Genomic DNA, 14510 nt, shown 5'->3' on the forward strand with positions numbered 1-14510 from the left:
TCTCTCTCTCTCTCTCTCTCTCTCTCTCTCTCTCTCTCTCTCTCTCAACGCCAAATACGGCGCACAGATTATTCCTTATTCTCGTTAAAAGCCGTTTGATACTAATTTCTACTTCTTGCAAGCTCATTTAAAATCGCGCTATAAAGGATTTTCGAATGTGCACAAAATAGAATATCTTGTATGTTCGTACTAAATTCTGGAATTAGCTTATCTGTAAATTAATTATCAGGGAGAGGAGAACCTGTTCAATATACCAATCCTATTTGATGAGTGCATATAGAGGAATTGTGGACATATATATATATGTATATATGTGTATATATATGTACTCTCTAAATCTGAATCAGTGGATAGTCACTAATTACCCAGTGGCATACTTTGCACTGATAATCAGTGAAGTTCAACTAGAAAAGGAAGAATGTTTGAGCATTATATAACTAAAATATTGATACTCTTTATTTATTGAACTAAAATACTGATATTTAATTTCAATCTTCCAATATCATATTCATTGAATTTAAGCACTAAAACAAGGTTAGTTGAATCACACAATAAAGATTAACTAGGTTGGAGATCTCACATTTAATTCATTGATTAACAGTGGCATACTTGGCACTGATATCAGTGATTATTCACTGATTCAAATTTAGAGAATATAGATCAGACTACAGATCGCGTACGAAACTCGAAGATAATCGATAGTAGATAATTTCGGCAAAATTAATACGTACGTATAATAAATGTGTAAACTATATCAGTGTGTATAAATGCGATAATACTAAAGTATATTCTATTTTCTGCAATAGATGGTAAAAATTAAAATAATAAAACTGGGAAAAGTGAAAGCGACAAAACTCCGCAATTAATATTTTAACTGCGAAATTTATTTCAATATTTAAAAAAATAAAACAGTTGAAATAAAACAGTAAAATTCTTAACAATCCGAATATTTTGCGCGGAGAGAATTTTTTCTTAGAGTTTGCTCTGAAAATATGATAGTCCTGGGTCAACATTGTATTTCGAAGAATTTTATGTAAATTTCTCTCATTCATTAATAAAACTACAATAAAATATATAATAAGTTTGATTAATTTTACAAAAGTACCGCAACTACCATATTTTTAGGGTAAATTTCAAGAGATAATTCTGTCCGTACAGGATTAAAGTAACCTTTATTTTTTCTAATTTATAATCCTTAATATCTGTCGCTACAAGGACATCTCGGGGTTCTACGACCCCTGAAATAATAATTCAAACAGTTTTCTATACGGATTATAGTCAGATTATTGTTTGCGCGTAGACGAGCGATTCGCAGCAGATGCAGCTGAACATTTCTTCTTAATGCTCGAGTACGACCGAAGGGACAAACGATGAACAATTTAATGTTTTACCCCTTCGTAACAGGATCTATTTCTGTTATCTTCGCGCGATACAAGCGTGCAGTGCCGGATGAGAGGGGTGCGATGGATAGGGGAGGACCAATGGTGTCCTGCGCGATGCCAACCGATGTTAGACGCCTAAAGATACTCGTCAGAAGCACTGTAATATAATTATCTCTATGATATATGAAGCCGCTCATCCATTTCTTAACGATCAACATTTGTCATCCGACGCAGATGACGCGGGCTATCTGTCGTCTTTCGACTTCCCCGCCGCTTGCTCGCTCGTAGGATCATAGCTGGAGCTTAATAAAAAAATTTATTTCGAGAAATGATACTAATCCCGAGTTTTACTGCCATTTATTAACTGTCGCTATTTTTTAGGGGCGGGAGAAATGGCGGTTTAAAGTAAAATGAGAAGTTTTATTTCAAATTTTAACTTTTCAAACATGCTACATCCATCCAGGTAGACGTCAAAGATGGGTACCGATAAAAGTAAAACATTAGATTACTCTTTCTCACGCGATAAATTGTGAGACGTTAATTTTTCGCATAATGTCGCCCAAAATTAGTTTAGCTAAAATGTGCAATCGGGCAATGCGATCGACGATACACCAAAGTTTTCCAGGGGAAAATAAAACCAACTTCGTTATCCACGAGGGTCGGGCGGTGATAGCGTCGTTTATTTGATTTCCCGCTTACCGGAGCGAACGCGAAAAAATCTACATCAATATCGACATCGATCGCCGCACGGCGCGACGCAACGATATACCGATACTCGATTAATCATTTCGGTTCATACTTCGGGATTTTAACGCGCGACAAAAGCTTGAATGGCCGGATTCCGGCGAAGCGTGACGGAACGGAATGGACAATACGTATGAAATATAACGATGCCGATGAAAATTTCTCGTGACAAAAGCGAACGCGCGCTTTTCCGCGACCTCGAACGGCATCAAATTCGTGAATTAGCAAGTCAAAGCAGCGACAGGAATTAATCGATTAATTGTGTGATTCCCATCTCTTTATCTCTTTGCACGGTTTGCCCTGAAATTCTAGATTTATATTTAGTATTACGAGTAAAGAACGACGTCTCGTTCTTTTCTTGAAATAAGATTACGAAGAAAACGGATGCAATCACCAGAACTAGAAGCAGATTAATCTTGTTGTATCTTATTGTTCATCTTAGCTCTTGTTCAGTTTTGCAAATTAGAGACTGCACGATACAATTTTGAAATGTAATGAAATAATTTTGTTATGTTGTATCAAATTTTTAAACGAGATAAAAATGTTATTTTATTGTAAACTTGGAACGTTATTATACACGTATTACATTATTTTGTAATAATTCTTTTCTTCCTTTTCTTTCCTGTATGAATCTTGAGATATAAAATTATAATTTACTTATTAAAAAATATTCAATTAGTAATATATCTAAAGAAGATCTCTAAATTATTACAAAATAATTGTACCCTATCGTACATTTATATTCTTAACGTAAATTCCTCAATTATTTCAAACCAACATGAATAATGCAATATGTATAAATACTGCAAGACATCAATAATAAAATATTGAATAATGGCGATAAATGCAATATTTCATATTTAATGATCATATTCTCTTAAATATCGATATTGGAATATGATTAATTATCTATATAATGTGAGCAAACAACATTTATTTTTCCAACAGTAAAAACTATGTACATTTTTCCATCTCGATAGCAAAGCCTCGAAAATCAAGGATGTCGCAATGTCGGCTTAACGCCCACGTCGCGTCGTTAATACGCGCAAAAGATCAAAGAGCAAATTCTGCTCGCGGGCAGTTGGAAATTAGCAAATCAAAGGGAACCTCTAATACACTTTCCTTGTGGCAAAATGACGATTCCTACCTTAGTCTCGAAATGTCGAAAAGGACAGGCAGCGATATTGATCGCACCATCTGCTCGACAAAGAGCTCTGAGATATAGAGCTTCTCTGATATATAATTCAGGATAGAATTATGTCTATTAGTAAGGTCCATTCTCGAAGAAAAAACCCTGAATTTCCGATCCAGTTTTAACAGAAAGCAAAGAATCCATAAACTAATTTTAAATTAATATAAACTCTTTGCAATCCGAATTTTTTTTAAATATAATCCATATTTAAACTAATCATTTAAAAATGTCGAGTGTGACTCGAATAAAAAACCAATTAATAAAATTAAATACAACCTGTGTTCTAAAAACATACGATCCAGCTTAAATTATTCAGGAGCGTATCATTTTCGATTTAATTCACTATTTCGACACTTAACTTACTATTTTTGCTATCATAATTGCGTATCATTTAACACCGTCTAACTCAGTATTCTCAGTATATCTAAAAATATGTTCCTACAGTCACAATTCGATATATATCGACGTGTAATGTAATCACATTCGTATAAATAATCAAACAGAGATCCGAAAATATCAACTAGGAAGCACGAGGGAGCATGCGGGGCTAATTCAGCATTAGCAAGTCAAAAGGCGCGAATGCGCCTGTCGTCGTATTGCCGTCCTATCGCGGGTAATGCGTACCTTTGTCACGATGAAATGATGGTTTTCGAGGAGCAGCTTAATCTCATCGCCCTTCCCAAATTACCGGGTCGTTCCAGCGGCTGGTGGCGACTACGTTCTCTCCGTAATTTGTAAGTGCGCCTCGGCACACCTCGGCCCACCAAGTCCCGACGTTCTTCCCCATCCCCTCTCGACGTTTCGCCATCTTTCATTGGACTTTTCATGATAAAATTATACGCCGAGTGACAAAACGCGAGAGCAGACTACGTTTTATTTTCCCCTACATTAGCATTCCTCGCGGCTATCATTACCTTCAATGATCATTCCGGCCTGGACGAGTCTCTGATCGGTCGATTAATTCGATGCTTTAATGACACCACGTGGGCGAAGCGCGAACGCGACTCGTGGATGATCATCGAGAAAGCGATTACCAAAGGAGTAACATAATACAGAAAGAAATGTCATGTTTTAATATAAAAACATTAAGGATTTAAATGTTATTAATATTAAATATAATAACAATTTAATTAAACTACATTATAAATTATAGCATATTTCTATACATAATTTTTACAAATGCTTCCTTATATAATTCTACAAATTATATAAATGTGTAAAATCTAGAAAGTAATATAAGAAATCTTTCTGATAATGTTAACTCACATGTATTGTCTACTGAGATTTCTTCGGGAGCATTGCACTGGGAGACTCGAAGCGAGATTATTAATTAGACGGATTCTGAGAATTGATAGTACAAATTCAAGAGACAGGGATAAGCAACTTTGCCAAATCGAATTATTAACTACTCCTTAACAATCCAAACTCAATCGAAATTCACGAGCTTTGCTATGGTCTTAGCGAAACGCTAGAGAACACAAAGGAATAGAATTGTGATGTTATTGAATAATAATTAACTGAAGGAGCAAACGGATAAGGCAAATATGTTAAATTTAATTACAATTGAATATTCTGAGATTGTCAATTTTTAAACTCGGATAATAATAGTAGCATTATAATCTTATAATGAATACACATTTGCCTACTTCGACCAGCTTCATTAAATACAATTGCACAGACCGATAATGTATACGATATATAATGAAAAGTAATAATTTATATCTTTAGGGGGGTATAAATCAATCTTTGTAAAGATATGACACAATCATCCTCGCCCACTTATCTCTTCGATTAGCTTGACATTTCGCGCAGGATGTCGATGGAAACGCATGCGTTGCAACGAACAATGATTTTCCGCAGCGAGTTGTTCGACCTTTGACGTCGGATTCATCCCGTCCCATAATTATTATGCTGTACCCGACGCTGACAGATAATTTAAATAAAGAGTCGCGCACGAGGAATTAACGAGGACCAGTATAGTAATGTCAGAATGACGATCGTTAATTGTTACAGTGCGAACGAATGTTTGGCAGTACGACGGCGCGTAGTTGTTCATTTCGGATTAGGATAATTGGGCTTGCAGAGGGTGTCAAACACCGAGGGTCGCCGCGCTCGCCTGGATTTCACTAATTGGTATTATCAAGCTTTAGTGACTAATGATATTAATTGACGCCCACTATTGCGTCACGAGTCAATCCTTTCCGGGGTATCGAAGGCTTCTCATTGACTAAAAGAAAAATTCCAATCCCATTCACAAGTGGTTCTTACATGACGCCAAATATCTGAGGGACGGAGTTTTCAGTATTTTTTAAACAAGATGGTTGATAGGTGACAAAATATTTGTTTTAACACTTCTATCTTTTCCTACATCCAAGAGATTGTATAAAATATTTTTTATTTCTAATATTTAGTTAGTAAATAAATCGTTACCATAGTTCCACACGAGAAATACGTGATGCACTCTTGGGAAACGTCAACGAACTTTCCAAATGTTGAAATTTCATGAGAAAGTCGGATTTTTCTGGGATAAAAACCTCGCTGAAAAATCAGATCGACTGGAGAACAATGCAGGTGACGATATCTCGTGTTCTCAGACTCCGGCGCTTGGTTGTTGCACAAGGCGACAGGATGTTAAGAAAAAGTTGGTGTGCATGCATACTTATAAGCACGAGCGGAAATACATGACAAACGCGTGATTTGCCTGTGAAGTGAAAGGGTGTCAGGGGCTCTCGTGGGTGCCGACCGAGCGGAACAGAATAGAATAGAATAGAATAGGCGATATGTTTTGATAGACTGCATTCAACAGAGAAAACTGATCAGTGCGAGAGCTCAGTAATACTTTAATATGATTAGTTCCTGCACTTGGACCGGTTCTCATAGTCGATTCTTATATTTAAGATTGTCTTAAGTACTCTGTAAAAATGAATCAGTCTATTATTACTGACTTCAGTGCTAAATTTATAACTGATGCAATCATCAGCGAATATTTACGTTTTTCAAGAATAATGATTCGTTTTTAGAGATTATGATATCTAAAGATTAAATCTGCAGAAAATCATAACGCTAAAAATAAATCAATGTATTATTACTAAAACAAACAGTAAATATTCGCGGCTGATGATTAAGTTGTAAGTGTAGCATTGAAGTCACTGATTTACCTTTAGAAAGTAGTCTTAAGATGTCATAAACCAATCAGACGGCCGTATTAGCATCTCAAGGCATTATTTAAAACGGACTTAAAATAAGAAACCATTACGAATACCCATCTGTGATCCAATGAAGAACTGAAGACAAGAACCAATTATAATAAAGAATCACTGAACGTTTACTGATCAGTAGACATTGAATTCTTATGCAATATTTTTTTACATAGCAAAGAAGTAGATTAGAAAGTAAGATCAAAGTAGAAATTTGTCTTATTAAAAAAAGCATATTTATTTGTACATATTGTATATATTTACATATATGAACATATTTGCATGTATATTTGCAGAGTTGTGTGGGAAGCGTTTTTTTCCCGTTACTGTTTTTCCATTACTGTTTATAATAAACAATGACGTTGCAATTTTTTATAACTAAATGCTACAATTGTGTTAAGGTTAAAAAAGTTGACCTTTGCAACCTTAATATAACCTTAGCGTTCAGTTATAAAAAATTGCAACGTCATTATCAAATTGTTTATTATAAAAAAGTAAGGGAAAAATAATGGAAAAAGTAAAACGCTTACCAACTCTGTATATTTGTATATATATTTTCTTGTTTTATCTGCATAAAAAATCCGATGTCTACTGATAAATTTCTCAACTGAACACAGCCATATGTATAACTCGGATTTTGTATAATTGAGTTTTATAATTACACGAATAGGAATAAAATTATGAAAAGCATCATGAGATGCTACAATAGTCCAGTATAAGGTAGAAAAGAAATTATGTACAGTACAGGAAATACTTATCGTAAAAATAATCAGTCTCGAGGAAACCACTGAATTTAAATTAGATGTTACAAATTACCGCGAGACATAACGGGCTGTGAGTTTACGTAGGAAATTATACTGGAAGAGACTACCAGCTAAACCGATTCGTTTACGTCAGCCGCGGGTGAATATAAAGTGCATATTCGCCCTTTAATGAATCTTTTTTGAGGCGGATATGACGTGCGAGCTCATGGTCGCGCGTCACATGCGGAAATGAAGTTGCGATATGCTAAAGAGCGTGGTGTATTCTTGGAAATTGTCGTATCAGGACACGTTAACGCTGCTTAATTTATAGAGGCATAAAATAAACCCGTGATCGATATACGTGCCCACGGACGCGAGTTCGCAGCTGAAATTCACATACACAGGGGAGCGAGATCCTATCGCGGCGACTCGCGAAACGAGAATTCGCGTGAGCGAGTCCGTTCGTTCGCCTGTCCGTCCGTCGGGAGAGAGGTCTTACACTGTCTCGAGTTGCCAAGCCTTTGCCGGGTCTCCATCTTATCTGCTGGGCTATTTAAGACGTCGCCCGCGATTCCCGTCAAGAGAGAGAGATATCCGCGAAATCACACACGGATTAACGGATAAAGGACAGACGCGCCCAAGCACGCCAAGGACCGACCGTAAATTTAGGCAGAGACGGGAATGTTCGTTCGATCCGCTCTCATTGATTCGCCTGGGATTAGATAAACGCGACAAATGATGCATACTAAGAAGTCTTCTATCTCATATCTGGGCTTCTATTGATCGTACTCTTATCTCGTTTTCTCAAGAAAGACCATTTAGGACGTTTACTGATATAGCGAGTTCGTCGAATTATGTTTACTGTTTCGGGATTAGGCAGGAAGAGTTATAATTGTACGTGTATATTGATGCCAGAAAATTTAAACGTAATTGATAATTCTAAAATTGTGTTCGTCTTAAATATCGTTCCGATAAGCAGATTAGAGCTAAGACATTTTAAGAAAATTCAAAATATTGAGGCAGAGACTTAGTTACTCCATAATATGTTTTACGTTCTAAAAGAACTTCTTTTTTCCATACAAAATTACAGTGTCAAAACTCGACGCAATTATACAAAATATACTTGATATAATATAAAGATATTATTGCAGGTAACAAGCGTCAATCTGACGGCAAGTAAGAGATCGATGTGGACGATCTACAAGTTGCACGATAACTATTTTTAAAGGAGTTAATTATATCCATAGACGCTTTTCCAGCTATGAGTATTCTTGTATGAAATGCTGTACGTTACTTGCCGATATCTTTACAATTTCAATGCAAATTGCGCGCTACAGCCTGCGTGACTAATTTAACATGCCACGCTACCTTATTATCGCATGTAACAGAATAGAAGGCCTCAAAGTTTCGTACTCCAAACACTGCATTCGTCGCAAATTGTCAAACATACGCTCGTAATTCATTAGAATTTTATAAAATAATAATTTTATTCCCGTGTGTGTATATATATATATATATATATGCACGGAAATAAAATTATTATTTTATAAAATTCATATATACATTTATATATATAAAATGCATTGCGCCTAAATTATATTTAATGTTTCATGATTCCATTATATTAATAAACCGATATCATTCTTCATTGTTTTTAATAAAAGGTATTTAATTATATAATTATACAACATATATATATTATATATATATATATATATATATATATATGCATTCACGCTATATCGGTTTCACATTGGATAGGCGCGAGCATAATTAAAATATGATATACGAGTATATGAAAAGATATAATAAATTATGATAAATAAAACCGTATCGCGTTCAATGAAAAGGATTAAGGCAGACGAAAAGTATAATATGCCGATATTAATTTGAATCACGATAATTTCGATGAGACTGCATATTAATGTTATTTTTTTTAATTTAAGCAGCGAGATTGATAAGTATCGATACGCGGATGTTAATATTACTAATCCCTCCAAGAGTAAAAGCAGATTTGAAGAGACGGTTTCTCGTACAGGGATGAAGAACGAGATCCGTTAACAGATTGCTTTTTCCGTCCGACAGAAAGCGAACGAGGGAATAATTTTCATGCGAGAGTGACGAAGGAGAAAGAGAGGGTTGGAAGTGCGGGAAACGCAAACGGTCTCGGAACCACGGAGGACCTTCCACGAGGAGAGTGAGCTTAAAGGAGATAGCCGGTAAAGATCCTGATGTAGGACAGCCGGGTGAAACATCACCCGACGGCCGCGTTATCCGCGCCCACCATCTCTCGCACTCGCGACAATCTTTTCGCACTTCGCGAGAGGACCCATTTCTCAACCCTATGGAAATGCGATTGTGCGCCACGTCGCAAATCGCCGCGATATCAGGGAGACGAATCGAATCGATTGCTCCTTTTTTCGTATAATCGCCACAAGAACGATTCAATCGCTCCGCACGAGTTCACCTTTACAGGTTTATTCTTGCAAGAAGAGTCGGAAGCGAGTTAACAACAGCTATCAAACGTACTAATCGAACGTCGTCAAAATAGGATTAATGAGGTTTTAACGATCTCTGTTTGTTCTTCTTACTGAATTAAATACGAACGTATTGCGAGTGCAGTAATTTTAATCAAATAACAACGAAACGTCGAAAATCTCTAATGAGACGAAGGTATTACTGAGGATTGTTTGAATGGAATATTTTTTAGCGGTTGTATTTTTCTAAATATCGTTTCAGGAATTATCATTCACTTTTTGAGCGGTTTATCTATATAGTTCTTTAAATCCTATTCCAATGACTTGAATATTTTATCTAGCCATAAACATTAAGAATTAAGAGCGCACGAAGATAAAGAACACTGTAGAAGATTTAAAGAATTACTTTTTGCGTGCATTCTGATTTTCCATCACGCATATTCAGAAAAAGATATTTCGTCTCGACAGCTGAGACGAAATATTTCACTCTCGCGTCATATATCATACAGCGCAAAGATTACAATATAAGAGTGATTCATAGTGAGCTTTTACCATTCGTCATTCTTGCTACCGTCATATTTTTTAGCATGCTATATTCATAAAGTCACTTGTAACATTACGCATTTACGAACTACTAAAATTCGCGTTCACGAGACATTAGCTCGTATTATAGCGCTACTAGATGCCACCAGCAAACAGCTCAGGTAATTCCGTCAAGAACTTTGTGTGTGGTCTATTTATAGTTAGGAAAGATCCCAGCTTAACCCTTATAAGGCTGTCACGATATTTCTAATATTCTAATGCTGTCTTTAAGAATGTTTAACATTTTAAGGAGATTAGCTGTAGGATTAACCGTCCCAAACACAATACTTTATCCGCTTCCTACTTTGTAGGTCAATACCAAGAAAATCAAATTTTATACAACGCTGGAAAACCGTGACATTTGAGCAAAACAAGATTTAGAGTATTAGGAAGATTAGAATACGTAGTTACGTAGTTTGAAATTGATATACTGTATTAAGGATGCATCTCGGGATGTATTGGGTGTACAGTCTCCGCAAAAAGTGACTGAAAATAGAAATTTATACTTTCCATATAAAAATGAATTTTATATGCATATGAAACATTCAATATTTAATATATCTAACAATACAATCTTATAATTTCAATAAAAAAATTCTCATTTCGTTTCAATTACTTATTAAAAACATGTCTACTGCTTATTGAAATAATTTTTTATCCAAATCGCTGTTAAATTTTTTATATTAATGCACAACAATTTCAAATACACAACATAACATCTGTAATTTTTTCATTTTGCTAAAAATGCATTCTCAATCGAAGAAATGTACATTGAATTGATCGAACAGTTCAGTTCGTTTAGGTTTCTTATTTTGACATAAAAGTTTTAAATATCGTATATAGGAAAATTAATATGTTTTCTGCTATAAGATTTAAATAGTGAAAAAGACCGTTGACTTAGATGAATTAAGATTTATGGACATTACCGACAAAAAGATTCTAAGAGAGAAAGAAAAATTTCCCACAGTGGGCACACAGTGCAAAGGGTTCTATTCGAACCTCTGTTATTTTCGTTTTGGCCGCACGACACGACAATGCTCTTAAATTCACCGTCTCGGACTGTGGAGACAACGCCGTTATACTCGGAAACTTTGACAAAAAAAAAAAGAAGAACTGGGACGTGCCGTTAGAATTAGGCCGGTCATTGTCAGGTTTCATAGAAAACTCGCGAATCGAGCGAGAACGTTGCTTTTAGCCCGACACTTGCAATCTCATCGGCAAAAAGTCCGAATGTCATTGACTGCGACATTAAAGCGGAAGAATTAATTATTCTCGATTTGGACGACACCAACAAATTTCGTATACATGTAAAAATTTAAGGATCACGACGTTATACTTTGATTTTAGCAAATCTGTGTATAAATAGTTACTAATATATTAATCACTAGTTAAGTTCTCTGATTTAAAGAAATCAGGAATCGAATTTCATTATTCACAGTCCTGACAATAAATTCAGCGAAATAAATTTCAACAAGTAAACAATCCAATAATTTTGTGGCCGATAAATTGTGTGTCTAAATAAAAAAAATCGACTTGATGTTTATCAAAGAACCTGTCGGGAACAGGTACGGAGCGGTAATGACAGCTTGTATATGAGACATTAGTGATTAGTGTGTCACAAGGTACTAAATCTCGGCGATTCAGTGGGAACTTTAAATTGGGTCCGAAAACTTGATTCCACATTTTTTCTACTCTAGTCTATATGGACCAGAGTGACATACGCGCAGATGTGTTTCGTATGATCGAGAGCTTTTGTGTTTTACGATCGCACGATTTTATTTCCTTTTTTGCGGCGTGGGATCACTTTCGCGTTTCACTGCATTGTACGAGCTCGGAGCGACAGACTGCGCGTGACAGGCGCCACGGCATAAACATCGATCTGCGAATATTACCGTGAAGCATTATTCGCGAAATGACTCTCGCGGTGCTCGCAGCTATTCGCTAGGTCAACCAGAAACTTCAACCATTTGCTATCAAACCGCCATGCCGAGCGACGGCGGTTAACTTTCGCATTTCTCACGGTAATTGAGGATCATTTTTTCTCCCCCCGTGGAAAATAAAAATAAATCGGCATAAATTTATTTGATGAGCGATAGAAACCGATAGCGATAGATACTGGGATAGTTTTGTTAGGAAAGAAATAATGGTCTTTAAATTTATCGTTAGAATGATTTGTGACTTGCACAATGCTTTTATAAATTTTAGCGCTTCTCACCATTAGTTTCATCGGATATATTATTTATTTAAACGTAAATGTAAACAATATCGCGTGATTGTGAAAATCTATTTAACAAAAATATTACAATAATTTCCTATAGAAAAGTCTGCCTTACTTGCTTCAAACAAAATATCGAGAGAAAAGTACTATATATTTTTTTACATAATTATATTGAAGTTTATTATAAAGCGCTCTTTTAAAAATTTTGAATTCTTTAACAGAAAAATTAAAAATCTTTTAAACAACTTTTAATGATGTATTAGCCCGAAAAAATTAGACATTATTAAAGCGGAAACTTTTCAATGTTGTGTTAAAATACAATGGAAAGACCGTTCAAAGGGTAATTATCTCTTTTCCAGCACATTTCTATTGTTATATCGAGTTATCATAAGTTATTATCAATGTCGATAATGCATTCAAAGTTTCGCCTTTGTGTTTTATCTATGACTGTCCACATTTCATCATCTATTAGAGCAACGACCATGTTTCATAACACTTCACATGGTTATTGACAATGCGACAAACATGTCAAAGAATCCTAACAACTTTTATCAAACAAAACTTCGTCTCTTGTACTAACGGATCCAAAATTGTATCGATTTCTGCGAAAGAATGACGTAAGCAATTTTTTTCATAAAAAACGTTGAAATCATAATATTTGTAAATGTATTCGTTTTTCACGTATCAATCTCACTTTAACGTATTTATGTCCTAAGCTCGGTTACACCAACGTTATTTCGCAAAACTTAAATACGTAAATATCTGTGTTTATTTTTTTATCTAAATAAATGAAGACAGACACATATTTATCATATTTTTACAGGTCTCGCGTATGAACACAAAATTACGTAATAATGGCTTGAATCCAGTCGAACGTCTTGTTAAATGATGTAAGAATTTAAATACTATTTACTTTATTATTAAATTATAACGCACGAAATACCACGCAGGATTTTTACTCTCACTCGCCCTTATCGAATATTAGCTCGTCAAAAATTACACGAAGCAATATTCCGAAAATCTCCAACTGCTAAGAAAAATACGATAAATTTCTGAGCTAGGAGACAGAAAAAGAAATAGCCGCGCCATTAGTAACGCTTAAAAACGTCGCAAATGGCTAACGCGTTATCTAATCTCTCGAATGCTTTTCAAACATTTCTCGGAACTCTTGTTTTTTTCAGATTTCGTTCCACCGTCGTGCTCGGTTCGTCGAAATGTTATGAGTCATAGAGAAAACTCACCACTCAGAAATATCGACGACGAGAGATGTCCCCGAACCCGTGGTCTCGTGTTCGATGAGCGTCGGTCTCGGGGAATCGATGATCCTCCGCCGTAATACACACCCGCGTCGTTAAGAACTTCCTATCATCCGCCGCCCTGGCGATCACACACTTCCGCCACTGTCACTCACTCACTTTACGAGCGCCTCGATTACGCCCTTCTGTAACTACGGAGCCGATAACTCTCTCGGTATAGCGAGTCGCGGTGATAGACAACCACTTCGCGTCTCTCGATCTGTTTATCCGCGCGTCACTCTCGTCTCCCTGCCTTGACGTCCGTCCGTCGTCGCGACGCTGTGAAAGTTGCGCTCCGATTTGCGCGATCAAGCAGATACCACACTATCCACTGTAATTACGATCGATACGTACCATCGAACCGATGATTCGCGGAGGAAAAATACAAACTTGTTTCTCACGAACCGAACGGACAGGTCCACGATACGTCCGTTGGATTGGAGCCGAGATTTTGTCGGACAACCTCCGTTGTTCTCCAAATCAAATGATTACTCCGAAAACTCCGTTATCACTGCCTTACCGTTCCTCGTCTGAATTGGACGATCTCGAAGCTTCAATCGACTCTCTCTCTCTCTCTCTCTCTCTCGATTTCCTCTCCCTCTCTTTCTCTCAGGGAGAAAACACGCACTCCGGTACGATACGTCCCGAACAGGCCAACCGCGCGCCACGGCACCCGCCAG

General features: G+C 36.2%; 1 protein-coding gene across 1 annotated transcript in view; it reads right to left on the reverse strand.

Annotated features, from left to right (window-relative positions):
- olf413 (DBH like monooxygenase olf413) overlaps window positions 1–13892 on the reverse strand; it is a 243985-nt gene extending 230093 nt beyond the window's left edge. The window contains exon 1 of the mRNA XM_018508106.1: window positions 13777–13892. The gene's annotated coding sequence lies outside the window, so the exon portion shown is untranslated. The remainder of the gene's footprint in view (window positions 1–13776) is intronic.
- Window positions 13893–14510: the final 618 nt, after the last annotated feature.

Source organism: Trachymyrmex cornetzi, unplaced genomic scaffold (genome assembly GCF_001594075.2).
Source record: "Trachymyrmex cornetzi isolate Tcor2-1 unplaced genomic scaffold, Tcor1.1 scaffold25, whole genome shotgun sequence".
NCBI classification, from domain to species: Eukaryota; Metazoa; Arthropoda; class Insecta; order Hymenoptera; family Formicidae; genus Trachymyrmex; species Trachymyrmex cornetzi.